This window comes from Cryptomeria japonica, chromosome 1 (assembly GCF_030272615.1).
Source record: "Cryptomeria japonica chromosome 1, Sugi_1.0, whole genome shotgun sequence".
In the NCBI taxonomy this organism is placed as follows: Eukaryota; Viridiplantae; Streptophyta; class Pinopsida; order Cupressales; family Cupressaceae; genus Cryptomeria; species Cryptomeria japonica.
This window is the reverse complement of record NC_081405.1, coordinates 156,682,471-156,697,873: the sequence shown is the minus strand read 5'-3', so window position 1 is coordinate 156,697,873 and position 15,403 is coordinate 156,682,471.

Below are 15,403 nucleotides of genomic sequence, written 5' to 3'. Positions count from 1 at the left end.
GGGAGATCTTTTAATGCAGATTTTAAGAACCCTCTCTTTAGTGATTTGCAATCAATTCTGGAAGGTTGCAAAAGGCTTAAATCACATGTGCAGATTTTTCAGAGAAGAATTGGTGATCCGATAAGCGACTCTATGAAAATCATGGTAACCAGTTGCAGCATTTATTGCGAATGAAAATTAGGTTTTCAAAGGATAAAAAGACATTTCAAAGCTTCATTTATCATAATGCGATGAAAAGAATAGTTTAGAGAAGGAGAGCGAAGCAGTTTTTCAATTTCAATAGCGATTTTAGTGTTTCTGAAGTGAATTTTAGCACCTGGTTGCAAATCAAGGTACTTATCTATTCAAACTATTTATTTTTGTAAACCCTAAGTTCAAAATGGCTTCATCTTTTAGTATTGCTACCCCATTGGTCATGGAGATTAAGGATAGGGCCAGACTTGTCTTCAAGAAACACCCTTTCAAGTTGGTTGAAGATGACCCAAAAGGTGCATTTTCTTCGGTACCCTACGACATCCTTCATAATGAAGATATTAGGGCATACATCCATTGTGATTCCGAGGAGCTTGGTAATGCGAATATGTTGAACCTATATAACAAACACTTGGTGGATAGTTTGGGAAATCTCAAACCAAAATACAAGATTCTTCAGGACAAGGTTTTTTTACAGTTCATCCATTTTCTGTTGTTTGATGAAGTAGAGTGGATACGGTACATTCTCAGTCAAGTTCATGATGAGTTTATATGGCTTGACAAGCCTCACAAGATCATTAAGCAGGCAATTCGAGTCGTGGCATGTCTCAATGAAACCGGTGAAGTACTTGGCCTGAGGAAAGTGTCGAATAACATGTTGATAGCTACTACTGGTTCCAAATTTGATAGTAGATAAATGACCATAAATGACATTCAGGAGCATGATGTGAAGTTTGCATCTATGGTGGTCGGATACAAAGTTTACCAGTCTAGCAGACACAACTTCATCTTTGGAACTACAATATACTCTGCATATCAGATGTTGAAGAATGACATGAGGTATGATATGTGCACAGTCCTCCTGAATGAGTTGATAAGTAATTTGAAGAAAATTAAGCAAGATAAGAAGCACACTTTCAAATATGGAACTCTTCTTATTTGCTTAGCCTTATATTTCCTGAATGAGATACCCGATGTGAAAGGTAAGGTCCACTGGGCCTATGATAGACTTGCGGCTATGCAAATTAAAGAGGGATTGTGGGGAATAGGTGATGCTACAATGAGAATATATTCTCTCTATGGATACTTCAGATCCTTCCAAGATGCAATGAAAAATAGAGAGAATCCCTAAAGAGATTGTTGAGAAATATGAGAAAACCATATGCTTCATGGTAGACAAAGATCAATGTCAAATGGAAGTAGTAGAGCCCAAGATAATTTGGATCATTCCCATGGGGTATGAAGTTGACTCTATCACTCACGAGGCATATGCTTGACACTTATTGAGTCAACCGGTGGATCCTAAAGAAGGGCGATTTGGAACATTCAAGGAGAAATACCTTCAATTGCACAATCAATTCACTACACTTTCTAGTAAAAGGAAGGTTACAAAGATGGTTGAGGAAGTAGCAGTATAGATGGGGTTTACCTGTGAGGAGGTGAAGTAGGCAAGGGAAAAACATGCTCATAAGGAAGCCAAAGAGGAAACCAAGAAGCCTAAGGTTGATCTGGTTCCCTCCAAGGTAAAACCAAAAGAGACCAAGTCCACCCTTTCTCCAGCGGTATCATATTCATAACCTAGCCCATTTGGGAAAGGTTTATTGAAGCAAAAGGAGAAACCCACATGGACTTATGTTGTTGTGTCTTTGATGACCTTTGAGATAGAATCTAAGGAAGAAGCAGGCAAGGCAAAGAAGTAAGGTGAATTTTCTAGAGTGGCGAGGAAGCCGCAGTCTAGTGGAGCCCAACAAAGCAAGAAAGCCAAATCTGATATTTCTCGTACCAAAAAGCCCAAAAGAGGTAGACAGGTTAGGAGTCAACTTGACAAAGACCTTGAGTCTGGTGACCTGCAAGGTAAGTACACAATTGTTCCTCCATTATCAACAGACCAACTAATAGATGAAATAATAGTTGATGGAAACTTAAAGAATCTTGGATCTTACTATGAGAATCTAGATAAAGGTGATTAGAGAAAAGTGGAAGAAGCAATTGTATTATACTTGCACAATTTTAGAAAAATATTGATTGAGTTGGAGAAGAGAATTCCTACATACTTGTACAATCTTATTGATGAAAGAAGACTTACTGCTAGCATAATTGACAAGGAGATGAAAGAAAGAGAAATAATAAATGTTTGTACCCGTATCACCCATGATGAGGTCAAAAGACTCATTGAGGAGGCCAACAAGAAAAAATTTCGAAGAAAAAATAGGGTAAACAGGCTAATGATTGGGAAGGTGGAAGAGTTGAGGAAGGAGACATAAGACATATGGAAAAATATAATTGTGAATGATCCTTTGTATAAAGATGCATTCAAGTCTTCTCAACTAGAAGAAAAGCAAGGTGTTCCCAGTGATCAGAAGGGTGAAACTCAGATTGAGGGACATCTGAAAGATCAAGGTAACACCACTTGATGTTGAGACCGGTGATAATCCTTCAGTGACAGACAACTCAGTAATGCCTAAGATCCAAAAGGATGATATTGCACCAAGTGGCAACACCGGTGCACAAGATAAAGGGGATGGAGAAGAGAGAAAGGATGTTGGGAGTACAGAGGCTAAGGTGGCAGAGTCAGACAAAGGAGAAGGAGTTGTTAATCCAATAATTGACACTCCTATAGTTTCTACGGCCCCACCTCAGATCCCTATCAATCTTGATGGTGCACTGAACCTTGGACAGATGTCTCCTACAGAAAATCTCATGCTCACAGCTACTATTCAAGCTTAGACTAGCCAGGATCTGGTGAAGTCTAAATTTGAAGATAAGAAGCTCATTTTGATGTCAATTGATATTTTGTAAAAGGTAGTTTTGAATGTACAATTAGATTCCAATGCCATCCCCTCCAGTAAATTGTTGCAATTGGTTAATAGTGTAAATATCGGTTTTGATTCTTTAGAGAAGACTGCTACTAGGCACGTTTGGATGGATTTAAGGATGTTAGGATGCAAACATTCGGGAAGTTGATTGAGGATGATAGGGTGAGATTAAATAAAGGTCTGTAGGTTATTTTAGATACTCTGATAGAAGGTGGAAAATTATACAAGTCTTGTCTAATTTTTCCTAAATTCATTGTAGATATAAACAAAAAAATAAGTGTGTCAAGGAAAACTTGCTAGTAATTCTCAGTCCTTTGATCCCAATGTCACTCCAACCGATAGTGTTGAAGGATAAATTTTGGTTCTAAATGATCAAATATCAAGGCTTAATATGGATAAGGACATGATTTTGAGGAGATTAGGTGAACTTCGGAACTTAATTTCACCCCAGTTGGACACCATGCTAAGAAATAAGGTAGATTGCAGGAAGGCTATGGCAAAACCTATGTCATCCAATCTGAAGGAGGTAGAGATTCATGCCACTATATTTAGTGCATTTATTACTATTTTGGATAACTTGAAGAGTGGGTGGGATAATCACCTAGGATCTTTGAAGACCATTTATGCTTACATCTTCAAGTATTTATAAATATCCAATAGGTATCTATGTATATAAGTTTTGGACTGCACCCATCTTTGGCAATGTTGTCAAAGGGGGAGAGAGAAACAGTGAAAAATGTACAATATAGAAGAGTGGAATTCTTTGTCTAAGGAGGAGCCTTAGAAATTCTATTGATCCAGTGTACAATGCTCAACACTTATGTTAGTCCCAACCAGTACTGAGAGGGGAGGGGTGAATCAAAACTTTACCAGTTTTACACAATTAAAACTTTTAACTCAAGTTTGCACTAACTTAACATTCATCAATATAAATAATTATTGCAGAAGAATATGCATGCATAAAAAAAATACACAGTGACACCAAGATTTATCTTGTGGAAATCCAAAAGGGATAAAACCATGGTGTGAGTAGGAACTCACAAAATTTGCGCTCTTTTGGAGTACGCCCGGTGAGGAGCCATCCCTATTAGGAGATTGCAAAGACACTATTAGGTGCCACCTAGTTAAGAGATTTTGATTTAACGCCTGTCAGTGCCTTTACCCTATTAAAGGTAGCCTTGTTAAATATCTTAGGATCATCAATTAAGATGACACTTGGTTAAGGGATTTTTACAATGGGAACTACTAAAGTCCACCCTATTAAGAGATTTTAGTTGCAATGGTTAGAATGCAACAAAAAGATGATCTATTGGAGTGGCTACTGATAGCTTGATCAGATCACACTAAAAATCATACTCTATCTGCATCGGTTGTATCTTCTCTAAACAACACTGATTTTCTACTTATACCTTTAGCTTTGCACTCTGTCGGTTCTCTGATCCTCAGTTCTGCATTCTGCTCTGCTCCCCCTATATTCACCCTTTTTCACATCTATTTTCATAGGAACAACAAACTCATCAAAAAAAAAATGAATTGAGTGAATTTATTAACCTTTTATTTTGTCACTAGATTTCCCTCCAAAATATTAGATTCAAATTATGTTACAGTGCCATAAATCACTCTCCAAAAATCATTCCAGGAATCTCTGTCAAAACACTCATTCATGTCGATAAGTCCATCGGTTGACTGGAGAAGACTGCTAGTTTAACTAGATGTTAATTAAACATTACCAAGTCTGTTGGTTACAGACTTTGTCAGTGTACTGATCAAAATCTACCTAGCCGATTACCTCCTGTATACCGATCTGTTCACTTCTTATCTGCTTGTCTTCTTCTGTGCTAGTCTACTCATTGCTTGTTAGTTGACCTCCTATTTATCGGTCTACTCACTTCTTTCTAGTTGACCTCATATGTGTCGGTCTACTCACTGCTTACCCTGTCTACACATTTCTTAGCCAGTTAACCTCTATATACTAGTCAACTTACTGCTGATAGACTGTGAAGACTTGAAAGATGATGTTGACAACAATGAAAATCATATCATTCACCGATCATACAAATGTACCAAAATGCCAACAATATGTCGGTTTTGGCCCCTACTTTTGACCCCTATTACTCATAATGTACAAATCACCAAAACTCCCCCTTTTGCCATGAATGGCAAAGACTATACAAAATAATTTGTCAAAGTAAAGAAAAAATATCCTTGAAAGTTTCTTGAGCTACTTTCAAAGAGGATTCCCATGAAGATTTTACCTGTTTAATGGTGGTGAAGTGTCCATGCAAAACTACAATAAAAACCTCCATATCATCGATTGTCTTGCAGTCAGATTCACTTATGAGGTGTTCTGCTTCTTTAATATTCATTTGCATGAAATCAACAATTGGTGCCAGATAGCATTGTAGCTCTAACAAGCTAAGACCTCGTTTGTGTAAAGCGGAAAAATCGAACCCTAGTCGTTCTCCCCTCTTCCAACTCCTAGGAGAGAGAAGGGAGAGTCACTAGGGTTGATGGTTTTCACTTAGGAGGGACTTTACATTCAAAAGAGGGGTTGAAACCCAAAAGATCCAATCTCACGCAATGCAAGATTGGATTCTAAATGAGTTTCAAGGGTTGTGATAGCAAGGCTACCCTCTTTTGTAAAGAATGTAGATAGAATGATTAAGCTAGGAATACATAGAAAGTGAGAAAGATTTGCTTATAAACTGAGATAGGGATATAGGATGAAGCTGCAGACCTGGAATTAGCAGTAAAATGTCGAGACGGTGCTGTTCTACAAATTTGAACGAAAGTTGACGGGACGATGGCGCCCGGCGTGCACACGGTCCTCCGAAAAATCCACGAAACGAAGGGGGATCTGTTCGTCTCTGCACAAGGATTCCAGATCTCCAATTACAGCCGCGTATCTGCAACCTACACACAGAAAAGAGAGGATGATTGGGGGGTTAGGGATGAGGGGTTTGCCTTTAGGTCAAACCCCGGTTTTGGAATTAACCAAGAAATGAGAAATGCTGTAAATGTAATGTAAAACAAGTACTAATACCTTGTTGTAAGGATGTTTGTATCCTTATATGCGAAGGTATAGATGTTGTTGTTTGTTGTATGTTGTATGTTGTAGCATGTAATGTGTTGTAAGTGATCTCCTCTTCAATGGTTGAATCCTTGTCTTGAATGCAACACTTAGCCTTGAATGGAGACTTAGAATGATCAATTGCTTGAAGGAATGCTTGAATGCTTGAATGCTTGAATGCTTGAATGTTTGAATATCGTTTCCACGCCTTGTACACATATGTCCTTCCTCCTTAAAATGGGAGAGGAAATGTAGTTTATATACTTGCCAATTAGGGTTGATAGACTAATTTTCCCGACCTTAGGCCAACCAGGAAATGTAATTTTCCAATTTGCAAACAAAAAGGCCCGAAGTCCCATAGGAGACCGGGCCCAAAATAGGGCCAGGGACCAGGGCGCTAGGCGCCATGGTCCTGGGGGACCAGGGCGCTGGGCGCCCTAGTCCCACCTCCCGGGACAGCAGGGTGCAAGGAGGGATCAAGCAGGGTGCTGGAAAAATGCAGTTTTTGATGTTGTGGATAAGTTTCGGGGTCTCCATTCAAGTTCAGTGTTGCATCGCCATCGTGAAGACCCAAATGCAGTCAAAATTGCAAGTGTCGCAATTTTAGGATGCTACAGTTTGTCCTCTTCTTCTTTCAACCTTTTGATTTCATGATTAAGTTGTTTGACCTTGCCAGTAAAAGTTGATGTTGAACTGGTAAGAGGATCAAAAGAACTTATCAGATCTTGAATTTCTTTTTGAGTCTGATTTCTTTTGTCTTCTAGATTTTTGATTAAATCGGTAAAACTTGAAGATTTGACCAATAATTGACCAACTTCCTGTAGAATATTTTTGACTTCTTTTGTTCAGGTGGAGAGAGAAACTTTTCCAATTGATATTTGTTCCATTAAATTTTCTCCTCTCTGTGATTCATATTGCCTTACTACAACCTTCTCTAGATCAGGTGCCTCTAAACCGATTGTTGTAACAAGAGTACTCAACTAATCAATGATGGGTGCAGTATCATCAACAATAATTTTAGGAATTAGGTTAGAGAGAATTGTCTTGCCAGAAGTGAGAATTCTTTCCTTATTTTTCTTTGCTCTTAATTTAGCCTTTTCAGCTTGAATTTTCAATTTTTTCTGAGACTTCCATCAATTGCTAAGGAGCCATTTTCTTTATATCAATGATTGATTCTCCCTCTCTTCCTCCTTCGAGTCTACCGGTTTGGATAGTAGCATATTGACATGTATTTTAATAATGTATGTTGCAACCTCATAGCCCATAGGTGGAACACAAAAGGTTCTAGGTTGAACTGCTTCAATGATACAACAATCTGCGTCTACAAGAAAGCAAATGTTGTCTTTGTATTTCTGCACTATACCGGTTGGAATTCTTTCCCTTCTGTGCATCCTAATTTGAAATTCCTTAAAGTATCCCCACATTGTTTCACCAAACCTATCTCCTAGATCCCTAATCATTTCACCTAACTGAACCATGATAGGTTTTTCTTTAGACCATACTATATTACCCTTACCGGGAAAACGTTTTGCACATAGAAAAATATACATACTAGTAGTGAGCCATATTTGAAAGATTTCTTCTTGTCCTTCTTGATTCTCTCCATTTTCACCATGAATTGGCTTCTAATCATCTCACAAATATCATAGGTTGCATCTTCCTTGATAATTCGATAGGCAACATGTATGGCACCGCTCGACACACTAATCATCCGGCTTGATTGATATACCCTATAACCCAACACTGCAGAGGCAAAGTTTACTTCAGCATCCTTAATATGAGTGATTGTCATTGCTCTACTATCACATAAGGATTTGGTTAACCTAGTGACTTCAGTTGTTGAAATTATTCTTAGGGTTAATGCTTCACCGGTTGCACTAAACCCTATAACTCTTCGAAACACATCCTTTGTGATATTGATCGGTGCTTGAGTTTTCAACCACAAGAATTGATCATGAACTCTGCTCAATACATACCTAACCCAGTCAGTATGAAACTGATCGAGAAAATCGACAACATTAGATGAACCCTTGGTCTTTAGAGGTAGATATTATGTCCTCAACTGATCATTAACACAAAACCCTTTAAATTCATTTTGAATGAATTTATCTCCAAGTTCTTTGAGCTTGCAATGGATGTAGGAGCGAATTTCTTCAACCAATAATACACCGGAGGGCACAGATGATAAGGCACCGATCATTTTGATCTCACCGACCTTGATCGAATGCAGCTTGAACTTGGGTTGGGGTTCTTTGATAGCTCAAACCAACACAAGATTCGATATCAGCGCTACCATGATGACCTTCAAACAGATTTCTCAAGCAATGTTTAAATATCTTCTCCTCAGAAATATCCAACACCACTATCACTCTGCTTGAACTCTTTGCGCAAATATTACTAGCAAGTTTTCAATCGCCTTTGGTCGCACAAGAGATTGAGAAATTTTACAAGAAATTAGGGTAAGTGAAGTGTATTAACATTTCCTTATTTATCCATTGAGATTTATCGGTGTTATGATAAAATGGTTAGTTTTGAAACTTACAACTTAAGGTACATTGATTTACCTTTTACCGGTTGTTTGTTATCGATACTGATACACAAACAATTAACTCACAATACATTTATGTAATGCCCCGCTAGGAACCCTAAAGGAAAACAACACAGCTAGGCAACTAAAGGGTGAAATATTTTTTTAAAAAAATATTAAGTGCATTAATTATAACCATTGCATGTTTAATAACATAGCGGAAGTCTAATGAGTTCAAATGAGGAGAGGTACTACATTCTCCCCCCTAAAAATAGGCTTACTCTTGGAAGACTAAAAAAATTAATAATATAGCTCTCTCATCTTTGCTGCATCCTCCCAAGTCACCGAGGTCTCATCATTTGGGTCGCATAGGACCCTTACCTAGTCGATGGTGCGACCCTTAAGGATCAAATCCCGACGTTGAATAATATGCACTGGCTCCATGGAAAGTTGTCCATCCTCGACCTACAAAGAGTTCCAATCAAGAACATGTGTCACATCAGGATGATAAGGTCGAAGAACTAAAACATGAAAGACATAATGGATGCAGTATAGACTCGGTGGCAAGGCAAGATGGTAGGAAACGGGTCCTATCCTCTCAAGGATCTCAAAAGGCCCAACAAACTGAGGCACCAACTTAGAACCCTTTCCATAATAGATCAGACTCTTCCACGGATGCACTCTCAAGAACATATGATCGCCAACAGAAAACTAATGATCTACCCTATGAGTATCTACATACTTCTTTAGCCCATCTTGTGTAGCTACCAAATGCTCATGAATCTGCTCAACCTACTGCTCCATCTCCTGAAGAATATCTGATCCTATAAGCACCCTGTCCTCTAGCCGATCCCAACTCAAAGGAGTGCAGCAAGGATGACCATACAATGCCTAAAAGGGGGACATACCTATGGAGTTATGATATCCATTGTTATAAGAAAACTCCACTAGATAGATGTAATCCTCCCAGCGTGACTGCTAGTCCATAACATACATGCGACACATGTCCTCCAAAACCTGATTCACTCGCTCTATCTGACCATCTGTCTCTGGGTGATAAGCTAAACTAAAGTTAAACTGAGTCCCCAAAGCATGTTGAAGTGAGGTCCACAATACTGAGGTAAAGATAGGATCACTATCAGAGATGATCTGCCTCAAAATCCCATGCAATCTCACTACATCTTCCAAGAAGACTCGTGCCACCACTGCTGCCATATAGGAAGCTCAAATAAGAACAAAATGAGTAGCCTTAGTCAATTTGTCAACAATGACCATGATGGCATCATGATGACGCGAAGAGATAGGCAACCCAACAATAAAAAATCAATGGAAATGATATCCTATTTCCAATCTGGTACCAAATTAGGTTGTAAAAGCCTTGCTAGGTGTTGATGCTCTACCTTCACCCTCTGACACTCTAAACACTTTGACACAAAATCAACAATGTCAAGTTTCATACCAGCCCAATGATAATTCTATCTAAGATCTGTGTGCATCTTCTTGACACCTGGATGTGCCGAATAAGGTGCACGATGGGCCTCAGTCATGATCAAAACATGAAGACCCTCCAAAGGAGGTACATAAATTTGTCCATGGTGATGAAGAAGTCCATCTGCCTCAAGGTTATATCTAGAAAATCTACCCTCTAAAGGCCTTCTGGACTCTATCACAGCTCTAACATCCTAATACCAAGTATCCTAAGGAAGAACTCCAAGAATCCTCTCTCAAGTCTACTCCAAGGGACAATGCTAAAACTTCATGCCACCTACGACTCAAATCATCTGCCGCCACATTCTCTTTCCCCTAAATATAATGAACCTCAAAATCATGCTCACAGAATAATTCCATCCATCTCTATTTTCGAGCATTCAAGTTCGGCTACGTGAATATATACTGTAGACTGCAGTGATCACTATACAGCTCAAACCAATGCCCTAACAGGAAATGCCATCATCTAACCAAAGCATGAACTAAAGCTACCAACTCTAAATTGTGAACTGTACAGTTCAACTCATGGTTCTTGAGTTTGCGAGACTCATAAGCAACCACACGTCCATCTTGCATAAGCACTGCACCTATACCTTCCAAAGAGGCATCTGTGCATTACATAAAATCTCTAGATGGATTAGGAACTGCCAAAATCGAAGCACTGACAAGGAGTTCCTTCAAGGTCTGAAAAGCTGACTCACACTATTCTGACCAAACAAACTTCTTCCCTTTTCTCTAAAGAGAAGTAATTGGGTGTCCTATCCGAGAAAAGCCCTGAACAAAGTGGTGGTAATATTCGGCCAAACCCATAAAACTCCTAACTTCTGAACCGTTGGTCAGCACTGGCCAATCAACAATGGCTTGGATCTTTGAAGGATCCATAGATATACCTTCTCTTGAAACCACATGACCAAGATAGTTCACCTCAGACTGGAAGAAGTCACACTTTTCTAAATTGGCATAAAGTTGATTCTCCCTAAAACACTGCAATACCTGACGTAAGTGACCCTCATTCTCTTCCATAGATCTAGAATAAATCAGGATGTCATCCAAGAATACAATGATGAAACGATCAAGGTAGGTTCAAAAAACCCCATTCATGAGGCTAATGAAGACTGAAGACGCGTTCATCAAGCCAAATGGCACCACTGTGAACTCATAGTGACCATAACTAGTACGAAACATTGTCTTATGAATATCTACATCTTGAATGTGCAACTGATGATACCTAGATTTCAAATCAATCTTAGAGAGCACCTTGGCTCCCTTAACCTGATCAAAAAGGTCATCTACATGAGGTAATGGATATCGATTCTGGATGGTCACCTTATTCAAATGTCGGTAATCAATGCATAATCGAAGAGAACCATATTTATTCTTAACGAAGTTAACAGGCACACCCTAAGGAGAAACACTAGGATGAATGAATCCCCTGGCCAACAATTCCTCTATCTGCAACTTCAACTCACTCAACTCCTAAGTAGTCCTTCGATATGGAGCTCTCGAAATAGGTTCTGCACCAGGAACCAAATCAATGAGAAAGTCTATGTCTCGCTTTGGAGGCATACCAGGAATATCCAATGGAAATACATCACCATACTCTTGAAGAATAGGGTGACCATCAAGAGTGATTTCTTGATTCTCTGACTCATCCACATCCTCAAGAGTAACTGCAAAAAGATGACACCCTCTACGTATGCACCGCTTAAGCTGCATAGTGGAAATCATACATAGGGATATCAGTTTCTGAACTCCAACAATCTCCACTTCACTACCAAGGTCATCTAAATAATCCACTGTCTTCTTGCGACAGTCTACGAGAGCACTGTGAGATGATAGCCAATCCATCCCCAACTCAACTCCATAAGAACCCAAAGGAATGAATTGAAGGTCAACTAAGGTAACTATGGTTCCTAGGTTCAAATCACAACTGGGAATAAAGGCATCTACACAAACACGGACACCTATAGCCAACTCTACTTGCCACCTATCTGCCTGCTTAGCAGAAGTGAGTCTGCACTGGTCCACAATGGCTGAAGAAATGAAAGAATCTGAAGCACCGGAATCAAAAGGTACATAGATAGGGATTTGATGCAACATACTATTAGGATTCCCAAAGATATTGAGAGGAGGGGTGAATCAATATCTGACCGGTATAATAATTTTTTTGACTTGAAACATGAAAAGCATATCAAAAATATGTACCGGTAAACCAAAAATAATGCAGCAAATAAGAACAACAACCACAACATGAAAAGCACACCATAACACAATATTTTTAACGAGGAAACCCAGTGTGGGAAAAACCTCGGTGGGATTTACGACCCACAATATTCACTTACTGATCAATAAGAGAATATTACTGCTTAAATGTTACTGCATCATTTATTCCTCATGACAGGAGTGAGTCATCCTATAAAACTTCCATTCAAAGTCCTTATCTTTCTTGTGACACCTCGGTTCAAGTCCTTAGTATGTCTGTAAATCCTCTTGTAGTCATAAATGTCGAGTTTTAGTAATTAGTTGAAATCTGTGAACAAGGTGAACCATCTTGAACCGAGTTCAACAGGTTCATTTAGGTTCCATAGATTCCCAGGTGTTCGGGGAGGTTTTTCATACTAATATTTTCTTTAAGTATCTTGCAGCAACTCTCTAAAAGTTTCTTGTTCGGCAATATGTTACTTTATTTCTCTCCAGGTTTTGAACTCATTGAACCAAGTTCAAGAGGTTCAAATTTGTTCAACATGTTCAATATAGCACAAATGGTCAGCAGCTTGGTATAATTAATTTTTCTCGGCAAGATTTTCCTTGAGCACGGCGTACATCTTGAACTACTTGAATGCCCATGAAGTCTGTTTAGGATGTTCATATGTGTATGAAGTTGGTGGCTCCCATGGGTTTTAATGATTTTATGGTGCATTCATTACCAAATATGTGGAAGCTGAACCATGTTTTAAGTGACATCGATTCCTGGCTTTTTTGAAGTAAGTAATCATTTCGGGAACTGGCAGTTACTTCAAAAATGCCGCGATGCATTCAATGCATGAGTGTGATGTCCAATCCACAAACTTAACACACTTAGACTGAAAATTGGAATTATTGCATAGGATGTTTCTGTATCATTGCCCTCACTAATAAGGTATGTGTGTAGGGGAAAAAGCAAGACTAGGCTAACATGTCCTAATCCTACCTTTTGACACACATTGCGGAATACGAAAGAGCCTAGAGGTATCACACAATTGGCTACTTCTTTTTGTGAAAGAGAGAGCCATGGGCTACCTATTAGGATTTCTATTCCTTTGTTGTAATTGAAAGATAAAATGATGCAAGTTCAATTCCTAACCTCAAAGTGCAAGTATGAACTAGTAACAAAATTGCAGAATTGAAGTTAAACAATGAAAAGCCGCAAACACAAGAACAAGACAAGAATGCAGATGCGTACCCAGAGTTAAAATCTAAGTGAAAATGTTCAAGACGGGGGCACGGGCGCCACTGTCCTTATTCTGCTCCCGAAACTGCACCTAAAACTGCTATTTTGCAACCTGGAAAACTGTCGAAAATGCTGTTTGACAGAAGGACCAGGACGCCCAGTGCCCCTGTCCCAGGGACCAGGGCACCCAGCGCCCCTGTCCTAGCAGGACCAGGGTGCCCCACACCCCTATCCTGGTCTTTTGCTCTGCAATTCGGTGTGAAGTTCAGTCTCCGTTTGCTTCCGTCGGATCTGCAACTTGCGGCGTCGTCCGAATCCCGAAACCTGCACTTATATCTGAAAAGGTATGGTGGGCGGCTATATAGGGTTTTGCCTTATTCAAACCCCCGCTTTGGTGATTTCCACCTCCACGAATAGCCAAGTTGTATTGCAAAAGTAGTGTGTGTGCAAGATCCTAAAATGCAAGTAAGCAAACTAGAGCAACCTAGAAAGTAAACCCTAATTGCTTGTAAATGATGATGTAAATGCTCCAAATCAAGATGCAAAGTGATCTAAAGCATGAATACAAATGATATGATGAAGCTTATGCAAAGACATGAAAACAACATGAAATCATACCCAACCCCAAGGGAGGGGTACAAGCCAATCTTCAGTCGGTGATCCCTTATTGTTCTTCAATGCCTTCAAAGCCCTAAATGGACGAATGAAATTGATAGATGCTTGACGGATGGATGTTGAATGTTGTTGAAGTCTTCAAAGATCTTCTCTTTCGCTGCATAGAGGGTCCTTGAAACCAAAATTTGGATCCCTTCAAATGAAGAAAGAGAGCTCTTATATATGAAACCCTAGGTCTTAATTTCAACTTTTGGCCGACCTAGAGATTGAATCTCCCGCCAATTTCTTGGGGTTAAGCTTTATTTTATGATTGGATTGTGCTCCTGAAATTTTGGGAAAAATGTTCGGGACCGTGTGCACGCCGGGCGCCATGGTCCTGACAACTTTTCACCAAATTTTTAGGGCCATCGGATATGATGATTTTAGAGCGAATCCTGAAGTTACAGGTGATTTCGAGATGTTTTGACCCTCGAAATCAAGCCCCCAAGTTCAAAATAGGACCTAATTAGGGTTTTTGATTAAATGATGTATTAGAGGAATAAAATGAAAGGGGCACACTTTAATGAAAAGGGCCCAACTTTATGATATGGGAGATGATAAAATAGAACCTTAGACCTAATTAATTTAATTAATTAAGTGTTAAAGGGGAAATGCAATGCAAAATGCAAAATGCGCCAAGGCGGGTGCTTAACTAGGTGTGAAATTGTACCACCCTAGCAAGTGCATACAATTTACGATGCTACATTTAGCCCCCACTTTAGCGGTCATATGAACACTACGTGCATATGTAAGCTAAAGTACAGAAAAGTAAACATTATTTGAAAAAGGATATATCCATAAGTCTGTCGAACGAAGCCCCCAGCGGTATCTGCAGTACACAGTTAGGAACCACACCCTACAAAACACACGTTAGATCACAAAATCACCTAATGCTTACTAAGGAAGGTGATGAAAATTAGAGGGTAGCTATATGCCCCCCCCCCTGTTTCGGCTTGCTAATTTTCGTGAATTGTTAAAGAATATTGATAACAAATGCTCACAAGAAGATTTGATATGAGATCAAAAACTAATGGAGAATCATTTGGTAGGAAAGAGGACTAAATCTCAATTCCAACACAACAAAGAGTGTGAGGATTTGAGAGTTCTCTAACACAAGATGAAGGATGTGAATGGAAACAAAATGCAAAGAGAAGAAAAGAAAGGAAAAAAGCATGAATACACACATTGGTGATCCATGAGAAGAATAGTGAGAGAGAAAACATGGA